Raw genomic sequence first — 24109 nt, forward strand, 5'->3', positions numbered from 1 at the left:
TTGAAAATAAAAAATTTCTTACTGCCCGATAATAGGGAGAAACTGTAACCACAATATCTTGCTTTTAGAAATGCAGCGTTCTTATATGAAAATCAAAGAGAAAAGGTTTAGATGAAATGACTGAGAGTACTCAGAAAGCAGTTACCAGGTGAACAATGACAAATGGGAAAGATTTATTGAGCTGGATCCCATGGGATATCCCTAGGCCTGGGTTCAGGGCTACTCAGTATTTTCATTAATAATTTGGATGAAGGGGCAGAGAGCCCTTTTGTTAGAGTTTCAGCTAAGAGCAAGAGACACCAGGGAGGAGGGGATTAGTGCTTGGGAGATCTCAGTAATTAGAGGAATGGTCTGAAAAGGAACAGGATGCAATTTAGTGAAGACAAGGACAAATCTGCACCTATGTTGAAATAATCAGTTCCACAGGCACATGGTGGGAGTGAGTAGCCAGATAAAGCTCTGCTGCAAAGGAGGCTCTGATGGAGCAATGACTCAGCTGTGGAAGGAAGGAATGTTGGGCTGGGTTGCACAGATGGGGATGTTGCACATTAGATGTGGGGGATAAGCCCTTCAGCTGGGTCACTGGGACTGGTTTCTGGCATTACACTTTGGGAAAGGTGTGACTGCAAGTCCCAAGGAGAGCAAGGCTCCAGAGAGGAGAGTGAAAGGCTTCGTATTTGGCCTAGGGTAAGCAAAGCTGAAAGGAGACACAATACCAGTCTTCAAGAGCAGTCAGTCTGCCAAAAGGAGGAAGGTGGTGAGCTGTTCTGTGTCCAGAAATTATCCTCTGTGGTTTAACCACGGTTTTCTGTGGTTAGAAAAAAAAAAAAAAAAGAGAGAGGGAGAGAAAAATTGAGATGGAAGATAAGTTGACTTTACTGCTTTACTTATGAAGTGCCTTGGGGCATAAAGCACATGATCAAACATAGTTGAGTTACTGTAGCCTAATGAGTTATTGCCTGCTGGCTGAACCATACTAATTAACCATGTGTGTGCTCAGCCTGCCTCAATTGCCAGATGAAATGGCCTCACTTAAATACCTGGGTTTTATTTTGCAGGAGGCAGCCCAAATGATTATGTAGGGTCAATGATTACAGCTCAGCCGATGGAGGGGTGACTTCTAGAGAATGGAAACTTATTCTTTAGTGCTCAACAATAACACTGGCACTGTTATATCAGGGAATAATAAAATGGGGCTGACAAGGGAGGAGGAGCAGAAAACAGACCTAAATGCATATGTTGTTTCACAGGCTTGTGTCAGTAGAAAGAGGCACTATACAAGTGTATTGGAAATGTAATAATACTGAATTTTATAAAAGATCTCAGTGGGTTTTTGTTTGGGAAGGCTTGTAATATGGTGTCTTAAAAAAAAATAGCATTAAGAACTCTATAGAGTGCTGCACACATTTCTCTTACAACTGCACACACACTTGCTTTAAGAGTATCTCCTTTTTTTAGTGTTTTCCAGTAAATTATTCTTTTTGGCTCACACCTACACAGTCCTCTCCAATTGTTGCTCTTTGCCATCAGTGATGGTTGTTGCAGTTTCTGCATTCAATGAGCTGCCCTCTTCCTCTTACTCTGATAAGTAGTAGCTGTTGGAGTGGAGCCTTCCTGGTTCTGCTAAGTGTGGGGTATGCTCCAGGTTCCTGCTTCCTCTGCCTTCCTTGCCACCTTCCTCCCTCCCTTCCTCTTTTTTCTCCTTTGTGGCTGTTTTTCGACTGTTGTCACAGTTTGAATTATGTGACTGAGGATGAACATGTGGATTTTGCAATCGCTGTGAAGTTTTTTGTTCACAGCAGTGCTTTTTTCTGAGCTGTCCCATTGAAGCAACTTATCCTTTTGCTTGCAGCATGCCATCTAGGCAGGCAGCAGGCTTGGCAAGTTTGCTCTGCAGACAAGACACACTTGACAGGTGCTATGTGAAATGGAAGCAGAGACTTCTACTTGGTTAGTTTGTTGCTATTTTATGTCATCGCACAAATTAGCCCGGAAGGGGACCTGAGGAAGTTATCTGGTTCCTTTCTGTGCTCAGGGCAGGATCAAATACACCCTTGTCCTTTTTGGCTGATGTTTGCTTAACTTGTTTTTGAAGTCCTGCATTGCTGCAAACTCTCAGCTCCCCGGACAGCATTTCTCTGTACTTTCCTGCGTTTGACCGCTCCATCTGATCCAAAATGCATAGCTGAGGATAAGTTAACACACAATTAAGCCTAAACCAGCCAAACTACATTCATTTGCTGTTGCGATCATTTCAGTTTTCTGTAGGAAAGAGAAATGCTAGAAATCTGCATCGAGATTATTTGATAACATAACTGTTCTGTAATCTAATTTAATCTAAAGATGATTGTTTTCCCTTCAGGAGACAGATTTTTGCATTGAGAGAAAAACTACAACCAAGAGTTTTTACAATAATAATGCGTACACTGCATTTCTGTAATGCCTGCAACAAGGAAACAACTTTTCATAGTTGTCTTTTATATGTGTATAAGGAGGGATATTATGTAGCTATTGGTGTAAGGCTTTTTTCCTTTCCCAGAGACATCCTCTAGGCTGTCGATGTGTAATTTGGTCAAAGCTGGAATCGAGTCAGGTCTGGGGAGCCTGGCTACTGTAGCACAGAAATAATTAGCATCTGCATGAAGTTCTTACCCAGATGTGGAAAGCCTCTGACCAATTTGAGAGGGGGTTTGTCTTATCTCTAGTTTTACTGCAAAGAAATTTTATCTTAAAACATTACTTTCACAGGGTCCCTTTAGTATTGTTAATCCCCCTTGGTATTACCAAGGAAATATCAGACCATAAGTATTCCATGGAGATCTGAAATGAAATCGTCATGCAAGAAGAATGTGAGAACTGCTGGGCAGACTGTATTTCCTGTTATCTGAGAACAACTGTGCATCCACAAGTAGCTGAAAATTGTGATGCTTCTATGATCCTGTCACGTCCTTCAGCAGATGCATTTTGCACAGACCCTTGTACAAAGAGAGAGATTAAAGAACAAGTGAAACATTTTCTCTCTTGCATGCAGAAGAAAATATATGCTGCCTAAAATGAGGGGTGACACTGAAAAAATGATGCTTGAACTAGGAGGTCATCTTAAAACAGATGAAAGAAAGTCCATTTCTTACACAATGAGCTTCTGGGATTTATTAATGCAGAGGACAGTGGATACTGGTACTACCAGCTAGTTCAAGAAGCTGCCGGGTAAATTCATGGACAACGGGTCCATAAAGGGCAAATGCAGATTGTACTCACCCAATTCCCTATGCAGCATGTCCTGCCACCATCAACAGAGGCAGGATGTGGGCATGAGTTTGATATTCATATGCCTCTCCTCCCCATCCTATCTGCCCTGACTTCAGAGCCAAAACCACTATCAAAAGGGCGAAAAGGCTCTTTGCTGGGCTTGCAATATTCTACAAAACTGGAACTAGCTTATGGAGAAATACATGATTTGGGTCCTTGGCATATGGGAAACTTGATCTGTATTCTGGTTAGGCCTCTATCACCCTTATCTAACAATAGTTCAAGAGGAAGGTTGACGACAGCAAAACAGTGTAGGAACACCTAGTTATTCTTCAAAACCTGCTGAGGTTTGCATCTGGATTCCTTATATCCTCTGCTCCAGGAAAGGAGAGGAGGGATAGACTATAGGAAACACATATTGCCTATTTTTGTTTTCACTACATTTGGTGAGGGTTGGAAATGTGATGTATTTTCCACAGCATCAAATAATTCTCAGTAGTGTCACAAATAGCAATGTTTCAGCTCTCTGAGGGATTGTGGACAAGACTGAAAGACCCTTGAAATTGATATCAATAATTCTGCTGTTCAAGCTGAAGGCAAAACTCCAACAGCTGTCGGGGGTGTGTGTGGTGTGGTTTTTTATACCCCGTCTAGCCTCAAGGAGGCAAGACCATCATAATTAGCTGCTAATTGAGAAGTGTGCATCTGAAAAGCACAATTTCAGAGAACAAAGAGCCGGAGAGACCCATTTCCAGGACTAATTAGAATTAATTCATTGCTATAAGTAGAAGGTCTCCCACAGTCCTGGGACTCTCTCTTGCCCTCTCCTGAAACACTGGTCTAAACATACGCATACCAATCACAGAAGGCTCAGCATGACTTGTGCAGCTCTTGTGCAACACAGAAATAGCACTGCTTGTTAAAAATTAGTCTAATTTTCTTTCATTTTTTTCTTTTTTTATAGCCCTGGGCTATGTCTCCCCTCTGCTTTGCTACCTGCCCTTCCTTCCTTTTCTGAATCTGCGTACCAACGAACAAAGTGGCAATGTCAGCACTTTTTCCACTACTGCATTAACAGGGCTTTTAGAGAAAAAAAGGTCCACAACACCAGGCCTCACTGTCTGTGACACTCTCCTTAAGATGCCTCCAAAAGGCAGCACCTCCTTGAGCTGCTGGAATCCATTTTTTTTTTCCCCAGCAAGTCCACAGCAGCTGTTTTTGCACTTGATCTGGGGCTCCACCTGTAGCCCTTCAGGTGGTGAGGACATGGGCTGCAGTTTCCAGTCTTCATGTAGTCTCTTAAAAGCCTTCAAGAGCTGATTTTTGTCTTTAAGTCCTGAAGTTTTTTTTTTTAAAAAACCACCTGCACTGTAAATATCTCAGTAGCAGGTCAAGCTACAATATTTCTATCTCACTTGAGATCATTATATCTCTCTTACGTGTATTTAGTGCCAGCATCTCATTGCTGAGTGACTCAGTAGTCATTGCAAGGACACTCCAGTGAAAAAATGAATGAGACCATTCCCTTATGATAGCAAGTTTTGGTCATCCAATATAAGGTCCTTTTAAAATAAGATTGATTTTGTTGAAGATGTTGAACACCTATCTTTGGAAGACAGAAATTACTTCAAATTGCTTCAAGTTATGGACCCAAAAAACAGCAAGAAAATAACTGATTTGGAGAAATGCAAGGTAACACGTTGTCATCAGTGATGATCTTGATATAGAGGAGGTGGCCTGCTGAATTTTGCTGTGCTGGCTTCCCTGTGTAAGGATGTCTAACAAACCTTAGAAGCCTTACAGTTTAATCATGGGTGTTGGAAGCCGATGCTCCTAAAGCAGACAAATGGCTTAATTTGCAGGAAAGAGGAGTCTGTACTGCTTAGTAGGTGTGAGGTGCCTCATTTATGATCCAAATATAGATGTATTTCTAGATCTTTACTTAGCCACTACTGAAAATCTGGTGTGTGATACCTCAGCAAGCCTGTGCTGGGGCAAATGTGAACAGCACACTGCTGAGATTGAGAAACTCTGAGTTCTTTGAATACCTTTAAATTTCCTATTGGAGGAAACTGGTCTTCTAAAAAAAAAAAATTCTGAAAGATTTTCTTCCTGCCAGTCCTCATCTGAACCACTACAGTGCAAGAACAACCTTTAGATTCTTTTTTCTGTGTAGTTTCATGATGTTCTTCTTTCTGTGTGGTGTATCTTGCATGTTATACACATTTCCCACATGCTCATTTTGGTGAGGGACATTATCTGCTGCTGTCATAAATGAGGCCAAAAGCCTTACCTTGGCTTTGTATCCCATTGCTGAGAGGAGATGCAGCTCCCACAGTCTGCCTTCATTTAGGCTTCAGCTGGAACCAAACCCAAACCATAATGCCTGTGCTCCCCTTCTCCTGTCACCAGGGCCCTGGGGCCCCTTCTGGGCCTGAGAGCTGGCACTTCACATTCCCATCTGACCCCGAGGACCAGACCTGCCCCCTCAAACTTCCCCATGGCTCAGAGCCCTTCTTTGCCAGGAGCCCACTGGAGGTTTGCAGATAGCTTGAGGCTTCTGGTGCCTTATGCTGGGTAAAAGCAACTTGGTAGGCAGAGAGTTGGTTTGCAGAGGGTCACCAAACACAGCAATGCTCCTTAAAAGACATAATTACACCCTCCCCCTGCCCTTCCCACAGCCACCACTCCTGCCCTGCCACCCCACGCTGGCATGGGCACTCTGCCTCACACTTCTTTTGCTGCCACAAACTCCGATGCTCCTCACCGGTAGAGCCTCCTTGCACTTTCTGGGAGGCTTGGAGGCTTTCATCAATTTCCAAACATCTGGATTCCCTGTGGGGTTTTCAGTAACTTTACACTGCTCCAGTCCTGCAGGCAGGCAAGATGCCTTGACAAGTTCCCCAGAAGTTCACTTTTGCCGAAAACCAGAATTTCCTTCCCTCACACATCTGATTCCGGCTGCATTGCCTGCAATTGTACTTTCAGCTGCTGCTTGCAAGGCTAAGAAGCAGTCACAGTGGGACTAGTGGTTTTCCATTAGATCCCAGCGGCTCATGTTTGCTGAATTTGTTTGTATCTGCAGTGGCTCACATTTCTTATGTTAGGTCAGCAGAACTGGGTAAGGCTGTATAGAAGTCCGATTGTAAAGACTTCAAAGCTATTTTTATATGGCATCTCACTGATCTAGCCTGTAGCAGAGCAATCAGATGACTACAGGGTCAACTGCTTTTTGGACAGTGTTCCCCTCCTGTCCTTAGGCCTCTTTCTCTTGAAGGCATGAAACATGGTATCAGATGAAAACTCCTTTCATGGGTCATAAAAGTTTCTTCAACACATTGTCCCCCTGCTCCCCCTAATTTTGAGTTCAAATGGGCTGATTTGGCTTAGAAATGGAACCAGAGATACTGAAACACTTTTATAATAGTGCTGGGGCTGCTCTGTACCTAAATGATACCATATGTTGGCCTGCTTCTAGTGGTGTTTACTGTGTAACCACATTGGCTCAGTAGGAATCTGTCTGGAAAAACAGTCAGGGTGTAAATGAATATCTGAAAAGAGCCTCTCTGAGTAAACTCTTAAAATGCTGCTAAAGGGCAATGCTAAGACCATCTTTGATGACTTTGTTTCCAAACCATCCAACCTGCAGAAGTGGTTACAACCAGTAAAGGAAGAAGACTGCCCCAAATTGCACTCAGGAGATGTCTTTGCCCATCATTCTTTGGTCTCTGTGCAATGATGATTATCAGGCCTGAGGATAGCACCCAACAGAATTCCAGCTAGCACTTTAGTGTGATATTGCATGGAAGAAGACTACGACCTGCAACTGGAGAGAAACTGAAATTTGGCAAATGGCTCTAAGCCTTGTACCTAAACCCCACCTGTGATATGTAGAGGTGCCCATATCTTTCAGTGCTTGCATGACTGTGCTTTCTTTCAGAGAGTCAAAGTCCTTAGACCCAGTCTGGAAACTGGGTGGCAATGACAAAACCCCCATTGCCCATTTTGGACAGAGAAATAAAGCCCATTAAGTCCCTACAGTCACACACATGGGGAGCATGGCTGGTACCTCACTTATGTTTTATCTCATAACTACTACAGTTTTAAAATGTCTAAGTTTAAACAGAACTTTTCTTGTGCTGTTCCCTAAAGCTTTCTTCTTGAAGTCTGTTATTTACTCTCATTATGAGGTTCAGAATTTCCCAGAATCTGAAAGTTATTTGATTTAATCTCACAGCTGCCATCTCAACAAACATGTAAATAAAACAAAGATCCTGTGAATGGGGATCTCAAGCAGTTGTGGAGAGGATTAGGGATTAGTGAAAGATGATTCTGCCATTGTTCTCCTAATTGATAAAAGACAGACCACTGCTATTTTGAATAATGTCATTACCACATAAGCCTCAAGCAACTTAGCAGATCCTGTGTAATCGAGAGGAGCCACTTCTGGATGTTGGAAAGGTTCCTATGAAGTTACTCCATTTCAAGTGCTTAAAAATAAGGACCAGAGTGAGTGCAGCAGTATCTCTCCTTCCTCTTTTTTATTGAAGAAAAAAATTGCTTTCAGATGAATCCATTTTATTTTTCTTCTGAAAATTTCCTTTCCCCAGCTGCATCTCTTATGTGCCTGAGCTCCTTCCCAGCTCTGTCACAGACCCATGGCGTGCTTTGATGCTACAGCACTCCTGCCTGCTCAGTCACTCCTACCCCTCCAAGCCCAAAAGAGCAGGAGAAAATTCAAAAGCAGCCCACCTCTCCCTCCCACAGCAGCTTTCCATCCAATGCTTGTTCATGACCTGAACCTGGCATCCAGGCTGATTCATGTTTGTAACAACAAAAGCAGCCAAGCATATAGGTTGAGGTCACGAAAAACTCAAGATGGTTTTACAAAGTGTATTTAGAAATGTCCGCATATTTCACTCTGAACATCAGCTCCTCTGTTGAGTATCACTGCATATTCAGAAGGAATTCAAAAGAAAACACGTGAAAAGGAGCGGCACACTTGTGCAATGTGTGTGTGTCCTCCTAATGCAGAGGTTGTACCTTAGCGGGTGAAAAGAAGGTGCCTGGTGACTCAGAACAGTCCTCTGTAAATCTAAAGGGGATTTAAACTTGGGATTTAAAAGCAGCTCATCTCTGTGGGATACCTGAATAAATCTTAACACAAACCTTACTAACTAGAATTTTCAGGAGTTCCTAAGCTCCCAACTACAGAGCCCCAAAGCCTCCTGCAGGATTGTGTCAGGGTCATGAGTACTCTGAGTAGGGCTGGTCCCACATGAGCTCTGACCAAATTCTGCTGTGGAAGCCTTGAGGACGAATGTGCAGGGTGAGCACCAGTCCATCCCTCTGAGGCTGAGGTGGATCCTGGTTTAGAGCTGCAGCAGCCCCTGTCTGGGTGGTGGGCATTGAGCTTAGGTGGGAGACAAGGAAGAAACATTTACTCAGTTAAGCTGGAGCAATGAAGGGTGAGAGGCAGCAAAGGGCTTATGAGGTTGTGCTGCCCTGTATACAATACCCTGGCAAGTTAAACATTGCACTGAGAGAGCTCCCATGAAGATGCCTCATCTCCTTCCCAGCTTCATTACATGACTATGGACTCCCAGTGCTGCTTTAGACATCAAACAGGCCTTTAAAACCATTGTGTGGACCCCATACCATGTCACACACAGTGTGAGTTGCCCTCTGGGGGAAAGACTCCAGGGAATTTTTAGGTCCATTCATGTCAGATGAAAAATGGTCATCTTCAGACATAATTTATTTTCTTTTTCTCCCTCCCAAAAAGCAAGTGTCTAAGCAAGCCGGCCAGAGGCAAAGGCTGTGATTTTCCTTGTGTTCTTCTAGCTAGGACCTCCTGTCCTTTCCCTCATGTCATTCAGGAAAAAAAAAAAAAAAAAAAAAAAAGTTGTTTGGCAGCTGCTCACAAGCTTACATGAGAAGTAAAGAGCAATGTGCTGGGGAAATCTGATTCCCAGCATGACAAAGACCTGCAAGCAAAAAAAGAACTGCTGAATATGTACAGAAGAGCTAAACAGTCACCAATGGTCCTCTAAAATGCCAAGGAAAGCATTTGTTATCCTTTAAGTATACAGCATGGGTAGTTGGGTAAAATTAATAATGGGAAGCTATAGACCTAGAAATCAGGGAGCTTTTATTAGAATATACTTCCTAGTAGCATCCTGGGAGAAAGAGCAAAAGCTGTGTGACTTCAGAAACTTAAAACTGGGTAAGACAAAAACCATGAAGAGGAAGCAGAGTTAATAAATAAAGCATAGTCAATAATCCTGCTTGGGGATGGGGTGAACTGTTGGCCTCATGTCATGTGTGTTTTCCATTCTCTACTTCTGGGATACTAAAAAAAAGTCTGACCCAATCCAGGGATTACACAAAGAATGCACTCCAACAAAGGGAAATGCATGGCCTTTCTACTCACCCTCCAGAGGCATCTGGGACCAGAACAGGGGTTGGTCTGAATAGTCAGGATTACATTCCTGGCTGTGTCTAGCAAATGCTATGTCGATTGAGAGAGAGAAAAAATATATATGTGCTCTGTCACTGGAATATTTTCTCTGTGTTCTCTTGTAAGGCAGACGTCAAAAGGAGACAGTGATGGCCACTGAAGCCATTCCTGCTTAACAGTGTGTCTGAAATGTTGTTTCTTCCTTTGTCTGCCTGAGAATGGGCTAGTCTGAAACACAACTAAGCAATTAGGATATTAATAGTCCTATTACTCCAAGCCATCCAGTTTGCTTTAAAATTCATGGTGCAGTTAGCTGAGGTTTGTTCATAACAGTAAAAGTAGAGAGATGCAGGAAGACTGTGTCAGAACAGAGCTTTGAAATGCATGAAGCAACCATTTAATTAAAGAAGGGAGCTCTAATATTGTGTTCCAAACGATTACTTATTTATATACTCCTCAAATAGTGCTATTTTTAAACGAGATTTTGAAGGGAAGACAATTTATATTTTTATATGCAGACAGTCTTAAAATTAAATGAGCTGCCAGTACAGCACTGCCCTGAAGGAGTAGGAGAAGAAAAATCTCTATGTCAGTCCTTCTGGTTCTTCTGCTGCCTCTCAGCATCATGACTGCTAGAGATCAAAACAGGCATCTCAAGATACACAGGCTTGTCAGCACCTCCCAACAGTCCTCCTGGGGCAGGTCATTGCCTGGCATTGTTGAGATATAGGTTTGGAGGCAGGTGCCAGTAAACTCAGGGAGATGGCCAGGTAGAAACATAGGGAGGGCTGGGGACTGTGCCTCCTGATGAGAAAGAAGGGTTCTAAACTTTTAAATTTAAACTTTTAAAATTTAAACTTCCTGGGGGGTGACACAGGTTTTTCATTTTACAAAACTGAAACTAAATTGGCAAACCGTGGGTTCAGGCAACGATCTTCATCCTTCACTCATCTGATATTTGCTGATTGCACCAGTGTAGAGTGTGAAGTTCAGCAGGGCACCATTTTATGACTATTTTTCACTGGTCTGAACAGCCACGCAAGTAGCAAGGAAAGAAAATGTTGGCTCCAACAGATGTTTGAAAACGTAAGTTTTTCTTTCTCACTGTAACTGAGAAAGGCCTGTGGGGGAAGGAATGAATGTTTGCTGAGTTCCTAAATAAATCTGAGCCCAGCTTGAGAGACTAAAAGCCCAGTGGCTTCTTTGAGTTCTCTAACAAAGGGCTGCACCCAAGTGCACTGAAGTCAGAGAGGGAGTCTCACTGAGATCAAAGGACATTGAATTGGACCCCATGAAGGACTGTCTCTGCCAGAGACCAGCAGAAATAATAGTATGTGATGTACGTGACCAACTGCCCCTGACCAACCACTTGGATTCCAGGCATTAAACACTGCAGACAGTGAACTCACAAACAATTCATGAAAATGTGCCAAAAAATTCAAAGAGAAATATGTACGGAAACTGCAATGTGTTTGTGGGTATTTTGTGAGCAGAAAAATAATATATTTGTGGAATAAATTAGTCCCTGAGAAGTGTTCTCTCAGCTCAGAATAGTGTGCAGTCAAGTCTGCTAATCGAATTCAAGCTTCTTTTCTCTTGCCAAAGGAAGTGGGCAAGTACAGAGACATGGATGAAATGAGTTTGGGTTTGCTTTTAAAATGTGAGGTGCCAATTAAATCTCATTGTAATAGCTCTTATCGTATGAAAAATAATTTTTTGCTGCTGTCCAAATGCTTTAGCTTATTCTCTCATGAATGCTGACAAGCTTTGGTCTGGTGTTTATCCGTATCAGACACTGCAAGGCTCATCCAGTCCCTTATCTCCTTCTGATTAGATTACTGCAATGTCCTGCCTCGAGGTTCCTCTGGCAGGGGATGCCACCACCCCTGTGAAAGCATTACACATAGGAGGAAATCCAGTGCTTTTTATTCCAACTGCATCGTGCCTTTCGCCGGCAATAAACAAAAAGGATTAACTAAAAGTGGAAATATCTGCAGCTGGAATCCAGATCAATTAGGAAATGGGGTAACACCAAGAGCAGGCATGTCTCTGATGTGGTGAGCAATAGCTGTGCAGAGGCAGTACAATAAAGGAAGAAGGCTCAAGCTCAAACCTTTGGCTCACCTTTGGTTCTTTTTAGACAAATGTGTTTAGGCTGCTGGGGGACTGGTCTGTGCCTCCCTTTTGGGCTGTCTCAGGGAATCAAAAGGACTAATTATCTCTTCCCTGAGAGGATTTGCTCTTGGTGACAAGGAGTGGAGGTGGAATTGTCCATGCCCTACAGCACAGGATGGTGGCTTCTGATGGTGATTGAAGAGTTTCTAAGGAGCTCTGTAGGTCCTTAAGATTATCGGCACGCAGGCAGTCCACACCTCCACTAAGCCATGCAGGATCAGAGACAAAGGAGCAGAGGGGTTTTGGCTGCACAGATCTGGAGAGAGCCCCCGAGGTTTTTCAGATACGGGATCAGACACTTAGACACTGGAAGCATTGAGAAAGACAGAGCTGGAGGATAAACTTCTCAGTTGTCTGTGCATGTTGGCAACTGCCACAGGTGCTTGGTTGCAGGCTTGGGTATGAGGGTTACGGCTGTGTTCATTTAAAACTGAATTTTAGTTTGGCTTCAAGGTGGGAGAAAAAAAAGAGCCACACAGCTTGCAGCACTGTTCTACTGCAGACTGAGCTCTGAAAGCTGCAGCTCTCCTTTCTGGAGGGTGGTTATAAATACAGATGGTCATAAATGCCCTCAGACGCCAACCAACACTCAGTTCCAACAAGAAAGTGCCTCTTTCTATCTGAGTATCACAACGTTCTCTACAAACCTTCCCAGATACACTCTCAGAAAGACTATTTTGTGTCAGGCCACTGAAGCAAGCTGGGTGACTTCTTCACGGTCACACAGGAAAGCAGTGCAGCACAGACAGCAGGTTGTTTAAATCTCCAAAGATAACTCATCTCCTTGCTTCCCCAGAGAGTCCCTGTCGCTGAGCATCAGTCTTTGGCTGTCTTTGTCTTTCAGCTATTCAACTGACTGCTGTTGCTCTCTGCACGATCAAAACCCTGTTTGATATGACTCTCTTGCTGCTGGTGTTATGTATAGCTGTTCTTACCTTCTACCAGACTGGGCATCTCTTTTTGTTTAAGCATGTACAGATCCTCATGTTGCTTCAAGGGCTGTGAGTGTCTTTTGTGCAGCAGGTGCTGCTCAAAATTAATTGTTTGTCTTGATATTATATTATCATTCATCTATGGATTTTCAAGTGTGTCAGCTGTTCCATTAGGACTGTCACTTCCTAAATCCTTTTGGTGAACACCATAATTTACTTTTACTTCTCTCATAGCCAGTGTTTCTTTGCTCTTTGCTCCCCACAATACAAAATGTTTTCTGAGAGCCTTACAGAGCAATACCTCACCCTTTTATTCTGTCGCAGACCACAGGCTACTGAGTGGGGTTCTGAGGCTCATTAGAGCTCACTTGTTTAAGTGTTTGGGGTTTTTTTTTAACTTACCATGTCAAATACGCTCAGTGTGTGGAGTTGGCTTGCTACAGTGGTGGGTGTCTGCAAGCTATGCCATGCTTCTGCTGATGGCAGGCAAAAAACTGCCTGGAAGGGCCTCTGAAAGGAAATAGCTGGCCTGCCTGCAGTGCTGGTGGTTTCACATCTCCATGAAGCCTGGGGATAGCCTCTGCACAGCAAGGTGAGAACCTCTTTCCCACCTCTCTGGAGATGCTGCAGAGAAATGGGGAGGCAGCCCAGTCTGGCTGTGACCCCACTGAGGATCTTTCTGCACATGGCAGAACTGCTGCAGTGAACATTTGGCCTGAGACCTTGGCTTGGCAGCATTACAGGAGCAGATTTACTGGTGGGGATTAAGTGAGCCTTTGTCATTCCTCTCCATTAACACCATCCAGCACACGGATGGTGTCACAGGATGCCATGTGGAGCTCTGCAGCTGCCCCTCTGCAGCTGCATCCAGCTTTGACATCCTGCTCACGTAGTTCTCCAGGAGCCACCCTGGCCACTCAGTCATGAATTCAAGTTCTTTGACCCAGTCAGACCGAGAATGGTGTAGATACAGATAGAAAAACTGCGTATTGTCTCAAAAGAGCTCTAAACATGGCAAAGGTTTGGTAAGTCGGCCCTGCAAGGACTGTCCTGTGAATCATGGTCTCCCACTTTTCAGCTAATACTTTGTATGATGTTGTCTCAACTTTCCTCCCTCGGGTCCCTGAACTTCCAGTGCAGTGGGAAGTGCTTTTAGTCCTGCACTGGTGACAAGGCCTGCCTTGGACACTTGCTTCCTGCTTCTGGGGACTATCCAAGTTATTTTGCAAAGGGCACATCAAAGTAGGTTTGGTGGTCTCCAAAGCAGATTTGGAGTAGTCTTGGCTTTGCTCTGCTCTGGGGTTCACTACTGTCAAGCTAAAGGTAGTGGGGAAATGTGGGATTTTTTAACATAATTACACAATATAAAATCAGACCCAAGAAGATAAGGAATAATGCACACAAAAATGGCATAAACTACTGTCTCTGTTTCTTTTCTTCTTGCACTGTTGAGGATCTGTTTAGCTTCTTGTGTCTTGAGCTTAAGCATACACCTAAAATTGCCTGGGTGAAGTCTCCCTTGGCTTCTGTGTTTGTCTTGTATTGCCCCAGGACACTGGTTCCCCCTCAGTCCCCTTGGCTCTAGTTATGGAGGAATATGAAGCAACAATAACTTTCCCTTGTGCCCTTCTGGTGCAAAGGAAATGCTGCTTGCCACTTCTAGTTGGAATCCTTCAAGTTGATTTCTAATGATGGGCAGACCTTTTTCTGATGAAGATTAATAGTCCCTTAGCTTTCAGCATTTGGGTTCTCAAAGTCTGAGGAAGAGTCCATTTCCCAGAGCACTACACCCATGCACCTGGACAGGATAGTGGGAGTTAGCTGTGAGGGTGAGCAGGATTTCTTTGGGGTTTTATTTAATTTCTTTTTTCCAGGGATTTGGTTGGTTCTTGTTTCTTTGTTTGTTTACTGGTTATTCTCTGCTCTACTCCTCACTTTCAAAAGCTTCGCTATACTCCTCATTGTCATTACTCTGGGAGTCACTGCTGCTTTTTCAGCTTCTGCCTGAGGCTGAGGTGGCTTCCAGGGGTTTCCCTGAAGCTTTATTTTGCCTTCAGCAAGGATAAAGCTGGGCAGAAAGCTCTGTGTTCAACAGCTTCAAGAAGCAGACATTGCAAATTACGTTTTCATGTTTTTCCTTTGCTGAGACAGAGTCTTCTCTATCCTCTGCCAAACAGAGGACACTGCCCACTGCCAAGTGTGCTTACCATGTTCTTCCTGCCTTGCCTTTGCTTTACCTGAGGGAAAAGGGCTCATTAGCTTTATAAGAGCTCAAACAACACATGTCTCACAGACACACAAGCAGCAGGTTAGAACTATTTGGTGAGCAGAGCTCTGGCCCTTTGCTTAAAGACTGCAGCAGCTCGTGCAGGTGGGCTGCCTCTGCTGTGCTGTCATCTTGGCTCGTGACAGACTTGTGAGAGAAGACAAGTAATTCAGTCCCAGTGACAAAGAACATTAATTTTTCATGTCAAAAGCCCCTAATGTTGTTGTTCTGGAGGGCAGTTAGCTCTTCCCCTGAAACCAACTCTTCTTCTCAAGCTGTCACTGGCACAGGTGAGCTGGTAACCAAGAGGGCTGTGACCCTGCTTAGCACTTTTACACAGCTGCAACTGGCATGACCAGGTAGGAATTCTGGTTTCTAGCTCTGTGAACAGAGAATCTGCTCTACAGCAGGCATGGGAGCTGGCTGGCATTTTTGGGGAGTTTTTAATTTTTTGGGGTTTTTTTTTTTGTTTGGTTGGTTTTTTTTCTTATATTTTTTTCTTTTTTTTTTTTTTTCTTGAAAGAAATCTCCAGCAGAAGATAATGCTTTGAGTTCTGGGAAGGATTTTTGTGGGTTTCTTTATTAAATCCAGAGGCTACTGGAATTTTTTCCTTTTTCTGTCATTACAGGCCACAAAGTTGCATTTTCTCCACATTACTGAAGCAAGTAGTAAATCCAAAGGCAGCCGCTGATGTGCAAACACTATAGTTAATGGCAGACAGGCAAACAAGCTGTTGTGGCAGAAGGTAAACACAGAGAAAAGAAAGGAAGAGAAAAACCTAAGTGACTGAGATGTTGGTGACACACACAAAAACCCCTCAAATTACAAAACCCTGCGAAGGAGAGCTTCCCCCTTTTTACTGGGTTTTGGTGCCATGGATCTCCTCATTATCTGCTGAGGTAACCACACCATATAAAGTATATTCATTGTATATACATTATGTATGTATATGAAGTATAGATAATTGGATTTCATCTAATAACTTTCATATTTCTTGGTTTTATAGTGACTTAGTGGTGGGAAGCTGGAGTTAAAAAGACTTAGGCTTAAACTCACTCCAGATCACATCAGAAGCCAGAGATGAGAGATTTCCCATCTCCCATGTTTAATTATCTCTCCTCTCAATTGCAGAGCTCCAAGTTTCAGAAATATGGATGGAGAATTTTCACTTGTGTTTTTATACAAGAAAACACTTGTGCAAATTGTAAGTGCTCAGAAGGACCTTGAACCCTAGCTCCTATGCTAGTATCATTGGAGGAGAGAGAGAAGTGGCCAAATAGCAGGTGGGATATTAAGAAGTCAAATGTGTAGTTTTGGGCTCTGCCACAATCTTGCCCTGAGCCTCTGGACAAACCTTACCACCTTTTGGTTTAGTGCTTTTCATCTGCTAAAACACATGAGGCAACTTACCTTGTTCTTCTGGAGTGTTGAGAAAATTGATCAGTACCTATTTTAAGTGTGCTTGGAGCAGATGATGCTGAGTTTTGTTAAAAGGCTACCAGAGATGAAAAATTGAAATAAGAATCACATAAACTGTATCCATCCTTTTTTATTTTTATCGATTTCATTTTTCATTTCTAGAGAAATTTATTCTAAAAGGTCTTGGAACAGAAACAAATCTTTACATGGTTCTGTCCCAGGAGATCACAGACCAGAGTTATATATATAGATTGCACAATATTATCTCTCCCTGTACCCTTGCCTGGCTCATGTCTTTAAACCTCCAGTCCTACAACCAAATTGCGGCTGTTGCCTTTGCGTAGAGCCAATTGTCTGCCATCATCCTGTCAGGCACTTACACTTATTTCTCCTAATATAATTTATATTAAGCCAATTTATGTTACACAGTGAGTGCTTGATGGAGAAGGTACCCACAGGAGGCTTATGTGCTTCTTTCCCTCAATGATATTTAGCTGATCTACTGACAGGTATTATCTCTTCCCATAGGCTTTTCCTAATTTACATCCAAGCTGCAAGAACACATTTACTCCAAGGAAAAACCTTGTTTTTCAGGAATTACCTTGCTGTCCTCTCTGTGGGATACAGGATAAGTGCCTCTCACCAGGCCCTCCGGGAGCCCCAGGTGGTGCACTTTGATTTTCTCATTTGGTCTCAAATCAGTCCTTGCCCAGATACGTTTGCGTTTCTATTTACTTTAGATCGGGTTTGTTTGCTTCTCCTTCTGTATTGAAGTTTTCTCCAGGAAACATGCAAATTGCCTAGCTTCTGGAGGTGCCTTCCTTCCGTCACCTTCCAGCAATGGACCCAGCTTCAATTAGCATCTTTTCCTGTATGAGTTAGTTGCTGTTTGCATCACTGGAATTACACTGGTGGAAAATTCATCTGATGACAGCTCCACCAAATCCTGTTAAGTTACTTTTGCTGTAATTCGGCTTCCTCAGCTATTTTTCATGTCTTTTCATCTTATAGACCTGTATAGTGCTCTGCTTGTTGGGTGCTCTGGGAGTACCAGGAAATGAGCTAGCAGACAACCCAAAATAGATATAAGCAGCTTCAGTTCATCTGAAGGGGGTAGGAAGGAATATATAATGTGTCCATTTCTTTTACTTAACAGAGAAGAAGGGACAGGTGTTGATATCTGGTGTCTAATGGGGAGGGACAGAGGAGGCATTAAACCCCTCTTTCTCTTTTTGTCCCCTGTTAAATCTGTGACAGGCTTTGATATAAACTGCCATTCACAGAAATATTTCGCCAGGTAAACCTACAGAATCCATATAGAGCAAAGGTGATGAATAATTGTTCCTTCTTTGCTGTTGTTTAGGAGATGAGCACTCTCTTCTTCTGCCCTGCCCCTCTGCAGAGGGGTCAGTTAACGTGCCCACTGAAAGGCACTGCCCATCAAACCGTCTGGGAGGAGTTTCATGGCCAAAGACACCTGGATGTGATGTCCTCACTTGCTGCAGGCAGCAGCGTGTGTCAGGCAGCCCAGGCAGAAGGTTCACCCATTTCTCTCTCTTTTGACCTACTTTATGAATAACATTTTGTGCTTCCCTTTGTTCTCTACTGGGTCAGTAGCAGGACAGCCTCGGGGCACTGTGCTCTCAGATCCCACGGGCAGGCACTAGCCCACCAGTGCGGGACTCCCTGCTGGATCCCACAGCACTTCTCTGGTTTCCACAGCCATCAGAGTAAATCCTCCTGTTTGCAAATCTGCTTTCCAGAAGACAGCTTGCACAGTGAGGGGTAGAGAATGCCCTGTGAAGTCTAGGGCAGCTCTTAAGCCAGAGATGTGACTTTTTTTTTTTTCTTTCCAGAGGCTTTGATTTTTTGCTCTGTAGAGTTTTCAAGGCTTTGGCTTCCAACCTTACTAAAGTAATTATGTGACTTTTAAAAGCAATTAATTTTTCAGCACTTCTCCAGCTCTGCCAACTTTTCAGTGGCTTTATAGAAAATATTGCAGTATTTGGTGCTTTGCTTGAACTTACATGTGCTTAATCAAAGAAGCTTATCCCTCACTGTAGAAAAATCCCCAGTACCATCCCTGAGTCTGAAACTTTGAGCTGGCCACAGCACACACACACATGGTGCCTCGCCTGCACCTCTCATCGGCTCCATCCCTGCAAGGTGTAGCCCCCACAACCTGATCCAAGCCAGGGACACAGCCTGAGCCATAGCATTGCACAACAATTTTCATTGTAGTTGTCTGCAGGACTCCTGCGAATTAGCACAATGAGACATTTACCAGCACAATGCGACATTTACTGGAGCGGCCGTGGGGTCTGAGCCGTCCCCCCTCCATGCACGTTAGCTCCAGCTGGCATGGCACGTGCTCCCCTATCACAAAACACAGTCTTGTAGCTTAGAAGCTAAATAAATTAAAAGAAAAGAAAGTTCAGCAAAGGAAAAAAATAAAGCCTTTCAAAGGGAAACAAATAATTTGAATGAAAGTATTTCAAGGAAATTGTTTTATCACTCGGAAATTTTATCCATCCTCTAAAAAAAAATAAACAACAACCTCAGTAACAACTTTTTCAGGCTACGTTTTGCAGGCAGTTTTTATCTGCAGAAAGGATTAGCTTGTCCGTGGATGGAACGTGCTGCACACACCCTGTTCCCATGCAGATTCATGCGGCAGGGAGCTGTATTTCCAGCTCAGCTCTAGGACGTTTTTTCTATTGCTAAATCAGATGACTGCAAAGACCATTAGAGCAGTTTATCGTTGGAATCTGCAGGAACGTACTGTATCCAAAAGGAAAGTGTTCATTGACAGGGGAAGTGCAAGATCTGTGATTCTTGTAATTATGCAGATGATCCTCTCCAGAGGTCTGTGGTATGTGAGCAGGTCCACAATGAAGGCTTTTGGCTGCAACACTTTAACAGTCCACTGAAATCCAGCTGTTCCTGCTCTCCAGTCTACTTGGCTGCAGCCCTGACTGGCACATCAGCATGAATGGTTTTGTCTCTCACTGGGGACATGCAAAACACTGTCATCCAAGGGGTTCCTTGAAATTGCTGCTTTTCCAGGCAGTTTGTGTTGTCACTCTGCTGGGTCCTAGCAGAAGTTTGCACCTTGCAGCTCACTGGTGGTGGAGGCACTGGACACACAGAGACCTATGATTTTTGGAGTAAAATGCCAACACAGGCTGGCAGTATATATGTCAGTCACTTCCTCCAAAATATCCAGTCAAAGCCTGGTTTAAGGAAGGATCCCTTGAAATCAATGCCTAGATAAAAAGAATACCTCCTTTTCCCATGGCAATATTTCTGGTCCATGTGCAACCTGGTGTAAAAGCTGCACATTTCCCAGCATGAAACCAAAGTCATTCAGGTGCCGAAACCTCGGAAGGCTGCGTGCAAGAAAATCACCTGGTGGAATATACAATTATAATTTCTTGAAAGGCATTGCAGAAAGCAAAAAGATTTGGGAAACAAAAGAGGTTGCCCTCAAGGGTTTGAAAGATGTAGTACTGATAAGCAAAACAGATTGTGCAAAATTGTGTACAAAATTTTGCAAAATTGTGTATGGCAAAATTGTATATAAAAAACCTGTGTAAGCCTTGCAGCCTGTTGGTTCACAGCCTTGCCAGGTGAAAGCCATCCTCCTCCCACAAACAGTCTATTCCCATAAAGCCATGGCCTCACCAGAGAGGGCAAAGCATCTTAAGGTTGGAGGGCTGTAAACTTCTGGTGACTCTGGAGAGGCTTTTCAGTGGGGAATATGATCCCTGTTGATCTTGAGGACACTGTAGCTGTTTCTAACCTCTGATGGTGTATCAGGGAGTTAAAGAAACATCCAGCTGGGTTATGCCTCTCTGCATTCAGAAAATGATCCTGCAATCCCCCACTCCTCCCAGGGCAGGACCTGGTTGTGCTGTATCCATTTGAAGCAAGACTCAGCTCCTTCACTGTAAAACTTTACCCTCCAGTGGCCAGAACAGGTTGGGAGTAAGGAAATGCTGTTCCAGCTTTCCTGATAACGACTCAGAGAAAAAGTGTTGTTGCACAAGGACGTAAAGGACAACTATTTCCAATCTGGGAAACAAGCCTGAATCTCTTGACTCTTAGTGCTCTCTCCTTTTTGGCAGTAACCTAACACAGTGTTTCCATCTCTGGGACTGCCTATCTCCAGGGCAGAGGACAGCCAAGCTGATGCAGAAGGAAGCTTTGGTGGCTGCATCTTGGAAGAGCTCATCAGATTTTTTTATATGACTTAATGCAGCTGGCTGCAGTGCAGAAACTGCAATGACTTTAGGCCTGAAGTTTTGGAGTGAAATGGCCTGAACTAGCTTTTGGTAAAAAACTGTGTACCCAAAACCTTCATTATTTGCAGTGCAGGTTGTCTGGGCCTGATGTGAGTTCACCTGTGCAGCTCACTCCAGGAAAAAGATTATAGTGTGTGAAAATGAGAATTTCAATAGTCAGGCACAGGCAAGGAATGGCACATCAAATGCTACTTGTCTATTGTCAGGTAGCATTAAGGGGAGCCAGAAAACAGTGAGAAAAATCTTTCTGCATATCTGAGTCCCAGAGGAAGGACTAGATATGTCCTATTCCCACAGAATATTATAAAATTACAACAGGCAGATTTGAGGTGAGAATGAAGGCTGTTCTGCAAAAGCACAGCTGGAAGACAAATTGCTGAAGGGTTGGGTGAATATTCAGAGCAGAAACCAGGATTTATTGGCAGGACACAGCCTCTGCATATTTTATCTTTCAACATTCTATTGACACAGGGAAAGGCTTAGCTGAGCTAAATTGGTGTTGGAAGCCTATGAGATGAAGAGCTGTCCATCCAGGAGCATCCCAGAGAGAGGTAATCCTACAGAAATGCATTTAATGGGGATGATAGGTTTTCTCATATGGGAGCGAGTGGCAGGGGCTGCTTCCACAGGCACACCATAAAAGGGAGGAAGTTGCAGCAGCACAAGGAAGCCTGGGTGAGTTGGCATTGGCAGCACCCATGTTTCCCTGCTCACCCAACCCATCTGCAACCCACCTGGTGTGGGGCTGGGGAGCGAGCCTGGGGGAACTGCATGCTGGAGACAGTGGGGTCACCTCAGGAAAGGGAGAGGAATGTTTTCAGTGGTTATGGCCGTGCTTCGGGGAAGGAGGGAAATGTCATTGTGATGATCATCAGAAAAGCAGCTTTACATCTCTTGCCTGGTTGCCACCTTTAGTGGGAGAGCAGTGCTGACTGCTAACAAACATTTTGTGTTTATGAATTGTTTTTTTGGCTGCTCCAAGCTTCCTTCCAAGTCCAGTGACAGCTGATCACCCACCCTTCCAGCTGTCTCAGCTGGGGGCCAGGACACCCCTTGAATTTCTCTCCCACCTGTGCAACACCCATATTTTCCCTACTTTGCAGCTATGGCTCAGAGCAGTCGCACACGTGTCCCCAAGCTGTGGCACATCGCAGGGGAAGTGCTGTGATGGGATATGGGGATACGGGGATATGGGGATATGGGGAGCTGCCGCCGGAGCTCCAGCTCGCACCCCTGGGGATCCTGGCTTAGCAAGAGTCAGCCCTGGGACTGGCATGCTCAGGGAACCCTTTTCTGATGGATCTGCAGCCTCTCATCAACATGAGGACTCCACTTTGCTTGTGGAGCAAGTGCACACAGTGCTTGAAGCATCGAAACATATATATTTGTCTCTGTACGTATATACACACGAACAGATTAGAAGTCAAACAAAGCATTATAAATGTGCAGTGAAGAAATAACAATCTGGCTTCTTTGGTTAAACAGTTTGATTTACTGGGCTAAACAATAGGTTTCTTCTTCTGTGCTACGTAATTGTTATTGGGAGGACACATCTGGTCGCTGAGTAGAAATGCACTTTTGCGATGTCAAAGCATTCAAAAATGTGAGGGAGCAACAACTGTCAAACAGGATCTACATATAAAAAAGTCAGCTAGAAAGCTCAAATAAATTTTGAACTATATATACTTTAAAAGGCTGAGGGACAATATGGCTCTTTAATGCTATTGTGGCCAACTTATGACATTCTCCTGTTTGGCCACTAGGAACTTGTCTGTTCCTGTTGAGAAATGAGGCCTCAGAGATAGCAGCCACTTGAGATGGAGATCTCAGGCCGTGTTCAGGAGATCACATGGAAAAATAACAAATTCATCTAAATAAATGGGTAACTGCACAGAGCAGAAAGTCAGTCTCCAACCAGGCAAACCTGGAGGGAGGAGCACCTCCTGCTCTTCAGCCCTTATTGCTGATTGCAAAGCCAGGGACTCAGAAATGTTGTCTCATGGCTGTCAGGATTTATCACCATCACAAATTGGGGGAAAAAACCCAAACAAACTCACGACAGAGTTAAGGAGATTAGAGGGACTAAGCAGTGAGACATCACTTGGGTCTTCTACAGTGTTTTAATGAGGTACAAAAAGGGTCTTCAAAAGTAGACTTATTTTTGATTCCCTGCTTGTTTTGCTACACTAGAAATTTAAATTTCCTTTGCTTTTCCAGGGAGGACTTCCAGCAGCACAGGAACACTACAACTACCACGAACCTCTTTTCTTCAGCCACCCAGGGCCAGTCTTCAGCTTGCTGTCTTCCTGGTCATCCTCACACACAGACAATGCAGAAGAGCCATGTTTTCAAAGGTGACCAGCAATTTCCATCACATGGCCAGTGATATCCTAAAAGGAGGTGAGGTTTCTGAAAGCAACAAGCAAGCTGTGGGAGAAGCAAGTAATCTGAAGATTCTTCAATGTGGCAGCCAGAAATGAAGGCTTTCCACAAAAAAAAAAAAAAAAAAAAAAAAAAAAAACAAAAAAAAACCAAAACAAAACAAAAAAAAAAAAACAACAAAACAAAACAAAAAAAACCCACCTTAAATAATGTTCAGACTGAGTACAGAATTTACCTTTTCCTTTGGAAGAAATTGCTTATAATACATTTTTCATAGGAGAAATATGGGATCTACTTGAGCTGTAGGGCCATTGTATGTGCAGAGATTGGATAATGGTCATGGGGGGAAGAAGTTTGTGCCACCTCTTAAAATACACAGTCACATACCTCACATATGTACAGATACCTCACACAGCAGCTGGCCACATCATAGAGATAAAAAACATCTGTTAAAACTGATTCTCTTACATGAACTGGGGTTTTCAAGCTGCCACACTTGTGCCTGTATGCTACCATGCAGTATTGTCACACCCAAGCATGCAAGAAAGCATGAGTCATGTCGCTTTGAAAATAGGAAATTAACTTTAAAAAGCACCCATTTTGTCAAGGGAAAAGGCCCCAAACCTGTTGAGAACTTAGTTTTCACTCTGTGTATATGGAAGTTACAGCACTAGAAGGAAAATTGCAATTTTTAATGTAATTTTTTAAATTTATTTTTTTCTTAAAAAACAAAAAGTAATATTTTCATGCAATCCTGTGATTCCAGACAATGGTGCCTTATGGGATCCATCAAGAGATACTTATACTTAATTTGTGAGTCATAGAGACTGGTAACTGGATACATGATTATCTTACAGAAATGCAAACACATCACAAATACACTCAACTTTTCTTCACAGCAATGAAGAGCTTAATAAAGAA

This window comes from Vidua macroura, chromosome 2, assembly GCF_024509145.1.
Source record: "Vidua macroura isolate BioBank_ID:100142 chromosome 2, ASM2450914v1, whole genome shotgun sequence".
In the NCBI taxonomy this organism is placed as follows: Eukaryota; Metazoa; Chordata; class Aves; order Passeriformes; family Viduidae; genus Vidua; species Vidua macroura.